General features: G+C 35.1%; 1 long non-coding RNA gene across 1 annotated transcript; it reads left to right on the top strand.

The window, feature by feature from the left end:
- Nucleotides 1-1,851: 1,851 nt before the first annotated feature.
- On the top strand, nt 1,852-11,343 carry LOC137851652 (uncharacterized). Its single transcript, XR_011093324.1, has 3 exons — nt 1,852-1,975; nt 9,000-9,097; nt 9,939-11,343. It is a non-coding gene; the product is annotated as an uncharacterized lncRNA (long non-coding RNA).
- The last annotated feature ends 4,467 nt before the right edge of the window (nt 11,344-15,810 follow it).

Raw genomic sequence — 15,810 nt, forward strand, 5'->3', positions numbered from 1 at the left:
ATTCAAAAAGGAAAACAGCTGAGAAAAAATAAATCTTTTTTTAATGTGCTTGAGCTTGTATTAAAAAGTACAGATGTACTGTATGCATATGATTTTTTTGATTAAAATGTCTCTCACCAGTCTGTCTCTTTAATTAAATAAAACCTGCTTGGTATTAATCAAGGCATAAAGAATTTATGCCTCAAATCCAGATTAATTAAAAGCCCAGAAGCTTGAAGAACAGACTGTGTATAAATACTAAAATAAATCAATCTAAACATAATATTTATGGATTGGGGCTGTGTATTCCAAAAAATATAAATAATTCTAGGAAGTGATTTGTGATAAATTCACTGTGGAAAAACGTTGCTTATTAGTGTGTATTTAAACATAAAGTTAAGCAAAGTGTTTGATTTACAGATTTCCTTCTTTAAACACTTAGATTTTTAATTATGGCTCTATTTGTAACGTATTCTGATGCTTTATTACATAACAAATCATGAGAAATTTACTCTTTAGTCTGCTACATTATTAAAAAAAATGCTGAAAAGTATCCTCTGTGGTCTTGTAGATTTGAGAGAGCAATACTAAAAAATAAAAATAAAAATGTCTCTCTAAGAACAATGGAGCAGAAGCACCTTAAATACTTTTGCTGTTATTAGCAACTATTGCTGTGGTGGTGGAAGCTAAATCTTTTGATTTTGGCCTGGCAGAAAGTGTACGTGAAAATGTGAGAGCTCTTAGAATGAAGGTAGCTGATGTTGTGGTCCCCAAAGTAGCTTTTTGCACCACACAGTAAACAGGTAATGAAAAAAGGAGTCAGGAAGCAGAAGAAGGTGTTCAAGGGATTTCCTAATCCTTGATCACGATGGTATATCTGTGCCCATATAAGAAAAGCTTGCTTTTTCTGGTATCACAGACCCCTTATGTTTAGTTATGGATCTGAACTTCAGTGTCTGTCTGGATGTAGATTTGGAAATTCTGTTTCAAGTGAAAATTCAGCTTTGGGGTTTATATTAAAGAACAGTAATCAGATAATCAGTTCCTTTTAAGGTTGGACAGAAAGGTCATAGTAGATGGTCCTGTCTCTTTCCACCTTTAACTACAATAGCCCAAAGATCTCATAACTCATGAGACTGCAGATATTATGTTCATACATTTGCCTAATCTACTAAGTAACAAATTGATGCTAAGTGCCAGTTTACAAGATAAATGGTCTACTGTCTCCACTGATACAAAAGATATCGAATACTCTGCCCAGAGAGCTGACTGATGGCTGCAGTGGCTGCACAATAGTTATTTCTATGCAATTGCAAAATAATGCAAATTATTCTATTCAATTGCCAGCATTTCTTATGGTAACAATGGCTGCCAGTTACCACAGCTGTGAAGACAATGCCTGTCATTGCTATTGCTGTCAAATACCAGCTTTACCACCTGTTTGCTAATTTTGAAAGTGCACAGCACAGGTCACAAGATAATGGCTTTATATGGGATGGGATAGGAATGGAAATGTTTGAAAAAGAAAGTACGTATATATCATAAAGACATAAATTTTCTTGCTGAAGCCAACTTTTTTTCTTTTTTTTTTTTACTTTCTTCCCTATGCCTCTTTTCTCCCTTTGTTTTTGGTAGTGATATTACTTGTTGGTAAAATCATATTTTGTTCCAGTCAGGTCTTCTCTTCAATGAGTTTAAGATGAGGAGATACAAAACCTGACCCAGGCTTTTTCAGGTTGTTTGTGGTTCAAGTAACCCACCTGAAAGCCTTAATTTTTGACATCTGCACATAACAGCTGGTAATGAGCATTTGGATTCTGAAAGTCTCTAGTTTTTAATCTCTTGCATTATACTTGTTAATAAGGATAGATTGAAAACAGTTGTGGCAGTGGTTGAGGGGGTTATTAGAAGACATAATTGCTTCAACTATTGTTTTAAACATTACTTTTTTTCTTCTTCCTGCACATTTTGTCCTCATTACAGCTATCTATTACAGGTAAGCTGGGAATATATAGCTTTTACTTTTTCTTCTGTTTCCAAATCTAAATGACTACATGGAGAAACTCTAGACATTTTAAAATCCGTATGATTAGGAAACATCTTTCCTGAGATTTTATACTTGTCCTCAATATCTTGTATTAACAGAATAAGAAAAACAAACAAACAAAAAACAACTCCTGAAAGCTTGATATTAAACTCTGTGTAAATTTATCTTGTTATTGACTGTTGACTTGTTATTGACTGTTTAGAAAAAAAGTCCTCCACATTTTTTAGGTTCAAACATGGTGTTTGTGTGTGGGAAGGATAGATATGTTGTAATTAAAACTTTGGTAGCCTACCAAGTCACTTCTCATATCACCAGATGCTCATATTCTTTATCTAGTTCTATGTTAAATAAATTCTTTCATCTGTAAACTTGTTGTCCGAGAAACTCTTGTCTTGGAACTACCTCTTTTTTTTTTTTTTTTTTGCTAAACCTACATTAGAAGTCTCAGAAAGCATATTCTTAAAACATGAACAGCACAATATCTCCCTCTGTTTATAATTTAACCAGTGCAACTGTACACGGACGCATTCACTCCAACACCTGAACTGAGCAGTACACAACCTTGAAAGATAATACATGAAATCTTTCATGACATCTTTCTCTGAAACATGGAGACTGTCCATGACCATACTGACATTTTTGTTTAAATAATTTATATTTATTCTGCAACTGGAATTTAATTTTTTAACTTTCATCTGTTTGAAGCATTATTTGCATATTCAAGGACTTGTATCATCCAGATTAAAACAATGTTTGTCCAGTTGTCTCTCTGGGTTGCACTTCTGATGCCTGTTATGTCTCAATAAATATCTTAGAAAACATGATTATTTCATAAAAGAATCCACAGATACCTATTTCTTCTCCATGAGAATTTCCACGGGATTCAGCTCACTAAATAAACACCTCTGTTCTGACTTGGTCACTCCAGACTCCTTCTATAACTAAAGAATATAAAGTCAATGCAGTTACTGAGAAATAAACTGCTGGTTCAGATTACTAAAGTTGATCTCTCAAACATCTAGCAAGAATTGTGCCTTAATAAGTGCCTACCTAGCTATAAAGGAAGAGGGGAAAAAAATAAGAAATAAAGACTTTCTGAAGTTAGTAGAAATGAATCAAGCCTTTCTGTCCCTACTGTCACGGCTTTCACAGCATCATAAAAATATGGAAACTCCATTTATTACCACCATGTTTACCGTGAAAATGTCAGTGCATAGATTAGAGAAGAAAGAAGAATTGTCATTCTTCAAAAACATTTTTGATGGCATTTTGTATTCCTAAACATAAAATTGTTCTTTGATGTGATGTGATCCACACAACAGTTGTTCAAATTGCTAAGATTCTTTCTTGAGAAAATTTCATCATGTTTTTTAAGTGTTGTTGTTTTTTGTTTGTTTGTTTTTCCTGAATTGCATAAGCCAAAGAGTTGTACTTTTTTTTTTTTTTTTTTCAATTTGTTCCACTATCTTCAAAGAGGTTTGCAGGTTTTTTTTTTTTCTTTTTTTCCCTTTTCTCCTTCATTCCCTGCCTTGCCACACTTCACTCCACCTCACACCACGTCCTCCTTTTTTCACTTAATGTCTTTACATGTATTCTTCAGCATATGAATTGCTGTTCTGAATTCTCCACAGATAATTTACTCAGAATTAAGTCTTTCCACCACGATATAATTTTTTTTTGAAGTTAAATTTCATATCTGACAGACTCCTGATTAATAGAATTCAAAATAGTTCTTTTAATCTTTAATGTACTAACCAAATTATTCTAGTTAAATCTATATGATCTTACTGATTTTAAAGGCCTAGCTCAGGTAGAAGTGATCAGAGTTTGTTTTAATACTTAAAGGAGCTGCTACCAGAATGCCATATACATTGAAATCTGCCATGACAGGGGCATGGATAGCACTTCAAATACTGTCTCACTGTCACAAATGATGTTGTAATTTCATCACTTTCTCTCTCTGTGATATTCATACTAAGGCTATTACTACTGCAGGCAACACTAGATGTTTCTATTTGTTCCTATTGAATGTCTCACTGCCAGGGGCCAAATTATGAATCCCTCTTTTGTAGCTACACTCTGGGATAAAGAAGAAAGGTTTTCAAAATGAAATTAATGGCCATAATTTGTCTTTTCATTATATCTTTTTATAACTGATTTTACAGTGGGAGAATATGTATCCATTGGGGAAGGTAGAAAAATCACAAAAACAATAGCAGCCGTATTCATAGTGTTCTGAGTTATTAATTTACCTGAAAAACAACTTTTATCATTATTTTATTCTATTACTTTATTCATTTGCTTTACTGTTATCAATACCAACAGCAAAGAGTGCTATTCCCTGTCCATTAACAAAATTATCAAGCAATTATTTTAATTTTTGAACCTGTCCTTTATTAATATTCATTTTGTGATACTTTCCTACATTATAGTCAACATTATCTGTGCATATTTTTGTGTTTCAGTACGGTATCATGTATGGTATCATAATTCTATAGGTTTGACAACATGCTCATAGAATTGTAGAACGGGTTGGAAGAGACTTTGAAGATATCTAGTTCCACCCACCCTGCCATGGGCAGGGACACTTTCCACTAGACCAGGTTGCTCAAAGCCCCATCCAGCCTGGCCTTAAATGCTTCTAGGGATGGGGCATCCGCAGCTTCTCTGGACAATCTGTTCCAGTGCCTCACTACTGTCATAGGAAAGAATTTATTCCCTATATCTAATCTAAATCTACCCTCTGTTAGCTATTCAAATCATCTTTTATGTTATTCAAACATCACTGCAGCATCATAATTTGAACTTTATCTGTGAGAATGCAAAGAAGATGTAACATCTTCTGCAAGTTATTGAAGTCCTCTGAAAATGTCCATCATATGGATGGGAGCCAATAACTGAGTCTCCGAATGGCAGACTCAAATGAATTTTCTTGGCAGGTTGCTTTCATTGTAACTAATTTGCTGTATACTTCTGCTGTCTAGAAAACTATGTTTTTCCCCCAGTCTGGAATATAAGAACCACTATCATGGTGCCACAATTATGTTGTTTACAACAATTTACAAGCACTTTAAGCCATCTGTGTCTGATTGTCAGAGGTATAAAGCACCAGAAGCTCCAGTAGGGACAGGTCACAAAATAAAGGATGCTTCTGAAGAAGTCCCAATGGCTGATGACACCACTTTCTCACTTGTTCCCTTTCTTATATGCCTACTTGCTGTCTGTTTCCAGAAGCCCTTCCAGGAAAATGAAGTTGCTGTGAGTTTCAGCACTCAGTTTGGACAGGACATAACAGACCCCAAGCCAGTCCAGAACTGCTAAAAAGTCTATGATTTGTGCTCCCAGCTTATCCAGTTCAAGCGTACAGAAGAGGTGTTGATCCTATGCTTGAACTGGATAAGAGACATGGGCAGAGTCACAACAGGATCCAACTAAGTTTACCACCTTAGCCTCCATGTTATAGACAAAGTGGTGATAACAGTCCCAGACTGGAGCTATTCCAGCAGCTAGCACAGCAAGGTCCCTGAACACACTGAGTGGGGACCTAGGGATATAGAAGAAGTATATCTTTACAGTTAAGAGCAGAACGGGGTAGCATTGTTATGGTAGGTACATTCAGTTATATTTAAAAGAAATATTTTATACAACATAACATTTATATAGAAATCATTTCAACTGTTTAATTGAAATTCCTGATTGCTCCTAGGAAGAAAAAAAAATAAATAAATGTGAGAGACCGAATATTTCAGTACTTTGAAGATACACTACTGATACGAACAACATGTTACTGTTAATATGGCCTTGCTAATCAGTGCTCCAGAACTATCTTGGTGCTTGCCTGATATTCCAGAAATGGCTCCTGTAGCATAATAAGTGGAATTCCAATGAGTTTATACTTACTGATTAATGTGATATTTTGTCAAGCTGTCGACTCTGTAACATTAACTTTTGAACCTTAATTGGAAAAAGTATTTCTTTATAGCAAGGATAATCAAAAGCAAAATCAATCTTGTTTCTTATGAAGAGAACTACTCACCGTACATTTGGTATTTTGCATTATTTAGAGGATACTTGTTTTTCCACAGCTAATTTATTGAATAAACGGTCTTTTAGAAGCCTGAGAAGGATATAGAACTTGAAAGCAAGGACTTAAATGGTGCACATCTAAACTGTTACGGGTGGGTTCAAAATGTTCATTTTGTACAACTATTTACTTGCATTGCCTCACTCAAAATAATTTCTTTAATTTGTTGGCATGATCTGAGTATCACAGTGCCAGTCATTGTTTAAGTGTAATATATTTTTCTATGTTTCCATAATAGGAATTAAAATGCCCCACATGAGGATGGGCAATATCTTAAAGTCCTTGTTGTAAGTGGCTGCGTTAGCTAAATGGAGACAGTCTCACCAAGCTTCAAGTGCATACTGGAAGTATGAGACTGTGGTCCTGCTAGCATTTCTACGGTCCTTATTTAAACCACTGTTTTAGCTTTGAGCCTAATAATTTGGAGAAGTATAATAAATATACTTCTCCAATAAATATAAAAGAAGTATATAATTTGTGCGGAACCTCCTATGGCTAATGATTATTTGAAAATTCATCATTTCTAAAATTTATTTTTAGTACAAAAGTTATCTCAAATTTTGTACTGAAATACTTACTGGATGAAATACAACTATTTTTTTCCCTGAAATTTTCTTCAAAAAAAATTAGAAATTGACTGTGAACTTGTGCATTTCAATGCCAAAAATATTTTCAGACAGTTACAGCTAGGTATATTGCACCATGATTTCTCGTAACAGGCAAAATTATGCATGTTTTTATTTTTTATTAATATTTATACAAAACATATGTATGCTAAAGCACTATTTGTTACAGATTGATCATACTTATTGAGTTGATTAGAAATGAAATTTAGTAGTACAATAAAATATATTTTGAATTTAGCACATTCCCTTGTGCCAGTATTATGACACATTTGGTGATACAGTGTACTGTATTATCTTACCCGTTAGTCTTTATTTGTCAGTTCTTAATTGCAAATTGATGAAGAAAAAGAGCAAAGTGACTATTTCTATTTGATGCGACATAAGTGATGGATGGAAGTGACAGAGAAAATAAGGATGTTTGTCGTCTGGCAGTTGGCTTTTACTTAACAGGGTTACATTGTTGCTAAAGGGAATCTGTAACAGAACATAAGCTTTTCTATTGCATTGACTAAATATCCACATAAATTTTAGAGGATAGCTATATGTTAGCTTTTGACTACTATCAAGCAATTTCTTTACAAAATGCTTTGCTTTATCTAAAGTTGATGTGTGTAACAAAAGTGACCAAATCTGTAAAGTACTTGAAAATTGGCTGGATAGAAAGCACCAGATTTCTATGGTGTAATCTTTTTTTTTTTTTTAATTTAGCTGATCAGCCACTGATAAAAAATAAGCTGAACAAATATAATTTAATTTTATTTTCTGTTTAAAGTGTGGTGGTTACTTCCAAGGGAAATTGCAATGCATAAATCTTAACATAATTATAAAGAATCAACTGTTTACATCAATATCCATGCATAACTATAAAGGGGATTATATGCTTTGACTTCAATGGGAAAGAAGATATCTACTGCTGTAGAGTTCATATAACTTCTGTAGAAGCGGCACTGGAAGTACCAAGAGCAGGATATTTTGTTTTATGTTTTGCAAATCTCTTTAAAAAATTGTCTTCCTGCACTATCCTGGTGTAAAGTTAATAAGTCTGGTATAAAGTTAATTTTCTTCATAGATGTTTGAATGATTTAGTGTTTTGGATTTTTAATGCTGATTGGATTTTTTAATACTGGTAACATACCAATGTTTTAGCTGTTGCAGTGCAGTGCTTACAAAGAGCCAAGGATTTTTCTTCTTCTCGTGCTCTCCTGCCAGCAAGGAGTCTTGTGGTGCACCAGAAGCTGGGAAGGGACAGAAGCAGGACTGATCTGGACTGACCAAAGGGATATTCCATATGATGCCATGTGGCATCATATTCAATAAAATAAAAAGCTGGAAGGAGAAGGAGAAGGAAGGAGAAGAAGAAGCAGAGAATTCTTGCTATGAGAACATCTGCCTTCCCAAGCGAGCACTATGTGTACTGAGGTCCTGCTTCCCAAGTTGTGTCTGAATATCACTTGTTAATGGAAATTACGGAATAAATGTTTTCTCCTTGTGCTTCTGTGTAGACTTTTTTTTTTCTATTATCTTATTTTTTTCCTTTAATTAAACTGATCCTTACGTTGTCTCATGAATCTTTTTTTTCCACTATATTTTCCTCCCAAGTTCTTTTGAGCAGAGAGATTGAGAAAGTGGTGGAGTTTAACTGTCTATGAATATGAAACCACTGCGCTCACAAGTTCTCACACTTTTACATTTCTGGATATCTCCCAAATCTCCCTAGTGCTCCTGTGCTTGCATGGGTTTTGCTTGCCAAACTGTATAGTAGAGTCTAGTGTTTGACACAACATGCCCTCTCATTTCTCTTCAGAATTATTATCTCGGTCTGTTATCATTATGTTCATCAGTGTCTTCTATTGTAATATTGAACTGATGCATCACACAATGTAGAAGTGTTGATTTTATGGCTGAAACATATTTTTGTTTTATTTCTAATTGTGTAAAAAGCCCTAGAATGAGTTTAATAAATACTCGCGTAGGTGGCATACTAATCCTTTTGTTCAGATACTTTACATGGAAAGTCCAGATATTTATAAGAAGTTTTAAAGGAAAGCTGAAATGCTTCTTGAAAAAGTTAATAGAAGAATGAACACAAAGCTGAAGGAAAACACTGAAAACTATATACCTGACATTTTTAAAACTGCAAAATACTGCCTTTTGAAAACTGTATAATTGATCTGGGCTGCACTGAAATGCAGTCCAATCTCTGATTTAACTTGATGAATTTCTTATTCTGCTTACTATAATAATATTTCATATTTCCGTATAGATTCCATACCCTGCAACACAAGACTTCAAACTGATAAAATTGATTCTAATTACTACATTTTTCTACTGAAGTGGAGTTCAGGAAGCCTTTTTGAACAGGTACGTAGAGGAACTGATGCTTTCAATTTCTGTTTAGTTTCATTTTTACTCATCTTACACAAATAAAAGTGGTTTACACAGAAGATCAACTCCAGGGAGCTCAAAAGGTAACAAAGAAAAAGTAACGTATAAATTAGGATTTACTGTATGCCAAAATAAACTTTGTCATTCAGTTTAGGGGAAAACAGAAAGACACCTAGGAATATATGTTAATTTGTATTAATACAGATAAGATTAAGATAGCAGCATTAGCTAGCTTGGTTTAATTCTTCATGTTGACAAATTCATAATTAAGGCAAAAAGCTCAAGTCCAGAGAGACAATGTGGATGACTTTAATACAAGCAAAATGTTATGAAAATAAGTTTGTATTATTATATTTATTATTATATTAATAATTCTACCTTATTATTAGACTTCTCAGACTTTGTTTCCAAACATTTTTGCACCAAGTTGCACTTATAAACAGAAGTTAGAAAAATATATTGGAAATGTTAGTTTATAGTACAAGAATAAAAAAATTGTTTCTAAAAAATTTCTAAAAAATTTAAACCAGAAGATTTTATAGATTGTGTTAGGGGAGAGAAAAAAAAAAAAAAAAAAGAGAGTAAAAAAAAAGTTTAAGTAAAATAAAAAAGTGCAGTTTATCAAGAAGATTATGCTTCCTGTAATATGAAAAACAGTGTTTGTCACCTGGTATTTTTAACAGATTTTAGTTGCCTAACAATATATTTCGACTTCTCAGTTTTATTAAAGCTGAAAATAAATTCTCAAAATAGAAGTTGTTACAGTCTACTCTGATTTTAAACTAATTTGTTGTGCAACCTTAACTTCATACTCTAGAAATCATTTCCATCTGCGAGAAGCTTCACCTACTGACATCGTGGCTCTGATATTGAAGGAATGAGACCTCAGGAGGAATGACAAGACACACTTCTCTTGTGATGAAGCAGAACTCGTCATTCACTTTGTGAATGCTAGGACCTTGAGTTTCTGGCTCCTTGGAGCCTGGTGTATGGCCTCACCTACTATTCTATATATTCCCACTGATTCCTATATTCAATATATTAAACCAGCTGGAATCTATCCAGCTGGTTTAAACACCCACAACTGTCTCTGAGGGAAGGCCTGATTTTGTATCCACACTTCCCCCCTCACAACACCATTGCTACCATGGTTTCTCAATATTTCTTTTCTCTTTGACTTTGTATAAAATTTCTATAGTGACAGTAACAAAAAACAGGAACATTTTCTAAAAATACACTAGGTATTTCTTTATGTAATGGACTTCTGGACAGCATTTAGATCCTTGCAGTGGCTGAGAACATACATCTCCAGGGCCTCTGTAACTTTCTGCAAGGATCTGTACATAGTGATAAATAGCATTATGTAAATTAGACTTGCTGTGCTTGACTCCTGTAAAATATGCCATTCCTATAAAAAGCACTTTTGAAAGGAGACAGAAAACAAAGCTCAAGGGATGATATTGTACTTCCTTGGTGTTTTTCAGACTATGATATATATGTATATGTATTCTTAATGCAGAAGTTTTATGCTAAGCTCCCTTTGTTGGCTCACTCAGAGTCTGCCTTCTGCGAGATGTGTGGGCAGGCAGGTGGCTGCCAGCCTGTACTGTGCATGGGGTGGCCCCTGTTGGCTCTAGGGATGTAGCTGTGTTTCTGCATAGCGACTGGTCAAAGGGTTGCTGCAGTTTGCTGCAATAGATGCTCCCCCTAAATGTCTTCCTCAGGATCAGATTGAAAACATTTGGAGATCAGATTTTTTTTTGTTGTTGCTGTTGTTGTTGTTGCTGTTGTTTTTCCCCCATGCTATAATGACAAGTCCGTTCATTCTTTGTCAGATATATCTTTTTAATTCAGATGCATTACACAGTCTTTTCAAATCTCTGCTGAGGTAATCTTTTTTTGTATTTTTTTTTTTCCTGTCCCTCAACAGAAGAGTTCAGAGCTCTTCTAATTGCAAATGACCTTGAAAGGTTCTCCCTAGACAATGAAGGGACAAATTAAAATGCAGCCTTCATGACATTTTCTGCTGACTTCTCTTGTGCTCAGAATTCAAATATTTTCATTTATTTATGTAATTTATATATATATGTTTGTTATAGTGAAGAATAATAATAGTATCTCATTGTTTTGTTTGTTTGTTTGAAAGTTAACAGTGAATGAAAACTCCTACTTTAAGGAAATCACTGATAAAGAATGAGGAACTGCCATTAAAATTTATTTAATTTATTTAAACAAAATGTAAAAATGTTCTGCTTTTTTTCTGTCTCCCATTCTTGTTAAGCTCATCAGGTTTGTTTTTTTTTCTTCTTCTTCATTTATTTTTTTTTCTTTCTTTCTATCTGGAACTATTATAGATTAAAGATTTCAATTAGAGAGGACCAAAATTGCTATTATTAGGCTCTGTGTTAGTTGCTTACGATGGTTAAACTTAAAGGTTTTTCCTGAATACTTAATTTTTAGATATCTATTTCTGGTTTTGCTTGAAAAAATTATTTTAAATTTTATCTAAAATAGTAGTCACAACAGCGAGAGAGTGGCAGAAGTGCTCATTGTTTTGTTATTTAACATTGGTAAAACCTTTTTCCCAAGAAACACCACCCATTGTGGCTGCAAAACCGCACAGGCAATCATGAGATTTTTCATGAGAACCCTCTGTTTGGATGAATCATGAGCTTCAGAAAATAACCATTTACAAATATTCAACAGAGAAAATGTTGCTACATTTTCCAGTCATTCTTTGTGTGATAAATGTACACCACCTTAGGGATGATACAGGGAGCTGTAGAGTATCACACTTTTCAGGTCTGCTATCTAATCACAGGATAAGTACTAAATGTGAAAACATTATCCTGTGCACTTTTACCATGGTATTATGGAGAGTGGTGGGAAAGAAGTAACAAGAAGTAACTGAGGTTACTTCTGTAACTGAAGTAACCAAGAGGGTTAATCATAACTAGATTTTTTTCTAACTATTTTTTTCCCAATGTTTCTTCTTCTCTTTTGCTAACATCCAAAAATTACTTTCTTACTGGACACTTGACATGGAAGTCACTGGAAGGTCTTCAGCAACAGGAGATTTCATGTCTATTTATGCAGTACGTTTTGTCTAATATTTTAACTCTTTGTGTGGGGCATGAGGAATAACTGGCTGCCTCCTTAAGGCTGGGTTTGACTTAGTTTTGAAATATCAGAGATTTTGGAACCAGATTGGTGGTATTAGCAGTGTAAATTATTTTATTATGTCTTTTTTTCACTTTTGCTCCTTTTTCACAGTATGCTCCACTTTAACAACCAGCTAGGCTTCTCCATCATCATATCGTTTTTTTTTTTTCAGTTATTAGGAACCAATTTTTTTTTATTATTTTTTTTTTGCCCTCATGAGTGTTCTCAGCTAGCACATACTGTTCACCTCAAAGTGGAAGCCTGCATTTCAAAGATGTGGATAAGTACTGACTAAAACATATCTAACAAAGCCTAATAATACTTTCAGCTGGCTCCCAATAGGGACTGTCTGTAAGTATAGGTGCTCAGTTGCAATGTTATAGAACATATTCTTTAAAACCATATTTATGTACTAGTAATCTAGTAATACAAGTCTTGTTTGCTCTGTTGAACAGGAGAACTGTAATGGGAGTGTGGAAATTCATTGCAATTCTAGTTGTGCAAGGATTTCAAGGGTATCTTACCCAATAGACATCTTTTTTTTTTTTTTATTTTGTATTTTGCTTGTACTGTTCATGCAGAATGTAAGCTCATCTATTCATAAGTGACAGAATCACAAAGTGCTTGAGTTTGAAAGGGACATGCGGAGGTCATGTTTTCTAATGTGCCTGCTCAAGCTGGTTTTCCTGGATCTGGTTACCCTGAAATATGTCCAGACTGCTTTTGAATATCTCCAAAGGGGGAGACTACTGCTAGTTTGTTTTTTTTACTACCTTGACCATTTTAAAGAACAAATTGAAGACGTTTTATTATCATAATTATATGTATCAAATAAATTATTTACTGTAAGTTATCTCATTTTATTCATGTCTCTGAAGCTGTCTGGAAAAAAAAATGTTTTGAATTTATAGTTCCAAACACAGCTATCTAATGGAACAAAAAGATGGCTGTTTTCAATAATAAACAATGTCCTGCAGCATGAGGCCACATACAATAAGAAAGAAACAGAACAGCTACTATTTAAAAATCTATTTTGGCTGAAGGTCTGTTACCTCTAAATTGCTCTAACAATTGCCAGAAAGTGATATTGCAAACAAGAGATTCTCAGGCAGCAGAACATGCTTGAACCTCACAGCATGGTACAGAGAAAGCATTTGGATTTGTTGTGGTTAAAACACTAGTCAACAGAAGGAGAGCTAATGTACTGTACACCTTGCAGAACATAAAATAAAATGCAATTTATCTCTCACTGTAGAATTATCAATTCCTCCCAGGCCAAACCCCAGCTCAGCTCTGCTCCTCTCTGTGAAATTAATAGCTATTCTCATTTGCTGTTTATCCCACTAAATGCAGAAGTGTTTGCTGGGATTTTGTATTCTGAATTTTTATGTTAGAGCAGGTCAGAAGTGATGCCTGTTGTTAATTTAAAGAACAAGTAGAAATGCCTAAAGTAAAGATAGTTCAATTGATTGTTACTGGTTTCCATTTTTTTTCCAAGATGAAAGTCTGGACTGATCTTTCTTTCTTTCTTTCTTTCTTTCTTTCTTTCTTTCTTTCTTTCTTTCTTTCTTTCTTTCTTTCTTTCTTTCTTTCATTTATTTATTTATTTATTTTTGACTGTGTACTTGCTTTAGGGTAAAATTACTTGGAGAGTTGTATTAGGAGATTCAGAGAATAATTTAGAAATTCTTCTGAATAAGCTGCTGAAAAAAATATCTGAATACATTTCCTTAAGTTGTTTGCTAAAATAAAGTATCATAAACCACTATAAACATGGGATATACTTATACTAGTTATATACTCTGTATCTGATTGTCTGGTTGATTCACAGAGTTTCAAGCAACACTTGTTAGACTGGCAGCTAAATTCTTGGCTGGGTACAGCCCAAGCCAAGACTGCAATTGAATTGAGGGATTCCCTCCTGTTCTACCACCTCAGAGAGAAATTATTTCAGTTGCAGGTCTTCTGGAAGTATTCAAACATATTTAGCAGACACCAATACACATCTCTGAGCTTAAGGTAATTTTGAATGGCACTGGATACTATATTTAGGCAATTGCATTTTACTCTAAGTTCAGATAACTTAGTGACATTTTCAGCCTATATAAATAAATTCAAATATGATCATAGAATCATAGAATGGTTTGAGTCGGAAGGAACTGTAAAGGTCATTTAATTCCAACCCCCCTGCCATGAGCAGGGACACCTTCCACTAGACCAGGTTGCTCAAAGACCTGGCCTTGAACACCTCCAGCAATGGGGCACCCACAACCTCTCTGGGCAACCTGTTTCAGTGCCTCACCATCCTCTGAGTGAAGAATTTTCTCCTAACATCTAATCTAAATCTCCACTCTTTTAGTTTAAAGCCATTGCTCCTTGTCCTATCACCAGACTCCCTGACAAAGAGTCACTCTCCAGCTTTCCTATAGCCCCTCTTTAGGTACCAGAAGGCCTTCCCAGAGCCTTCTTTTCTCCCAACAGAATAGCTCCAACTTCCTCAGCCTGTCTTCATAGGGGAGGTATTCCAGCCTCTTGATCATCTTTGTGGCTCTCCGCTGGGCTTGTTCTAATATGTCCATGTCCTTCTTGTGCTGGAGGCCCCAGAGCTGAATGCAGCACTCCAGGTGGGGTCTCATGTGAGCAGAACAGAGGTAGAGATCACCTCTCTTGCTCTGATGGCTATGCTGCTTTTAATGCAGCCTGGGATACAGCTGGCTTTCTGAGCTGCAAATACACATTGACAGCTCATGTTGAACTTCTCATCCAACAACACTGCCAAACCCCTCTCTACAGGGCTGCTCTCAATCCATTCTCTTCCCACCCTGTATTTGTGCTTAGGGTTGCCCTTGTCCAGGTGCAGGACATTGTGACTGGCCTTGTTGAACCTCATGAGGTTCACACAGGCCCACCTCTCAATGGCATCCCTTCCCTCCAGCGTGTTGACCGCACCACACAGCTAGGTGTCATCAGCAAACGTGCTGAGGGTGCATTTGATCCCCCTGTCCATGTCACTGACAAAGATGTTAAACAGTGGTGGTCTCAACCCTGACCCCTGAGGAACACCACTCATTACTGATCTCCACCTGGACATTAAGCCCTTGACAGCAACTATTTATGTGTGACCATCTACTTTCTGCACATAGGGGTGCAATTATCCCCTATGTGTTCTGATTCTGAGAGTTTTTGAGACCTTTTTATAACATTCAGTTATAATTAGGCCATCATCCGTTGAAACTCCCAGACCCTTTGTTATTTTGAAGGTGCTGGATCAAACACCATCTGAGTAGGGCAAGATAACAAGGTCTCTGTCATCTTGGATATTTCTGCACTGAGCAGTCGGTGAACATAAATTTATGTAGCTATCATGGACAGATCATTAGCTTTGCAAGGACCTCCTCTAAGCACCTCTGGTGCTTCAATTGCACTGAATAATTTTTATATTACTCTACATATTTAAATGTTTGTGCATTTTTTTTTTCTATAATAACAGAGGTATTCATTATTTCTGTTACAACTCATTGTAAACG

The sequence above is a fragment of the Anas acuta genome, chromosome 2, assembly GCF_963932015.1.
Source record: "Anas acuta chromosome 2, bAnaAcu1.1, whole genome shotgun sequence".
In the NCBI taxonomy this organism is placed as follows: domain Eukaryota; kingdom Metazoa; phylum Chordata; class Aves; order Anseriformes; family Anatidae; genus Anas; species Anas acuta.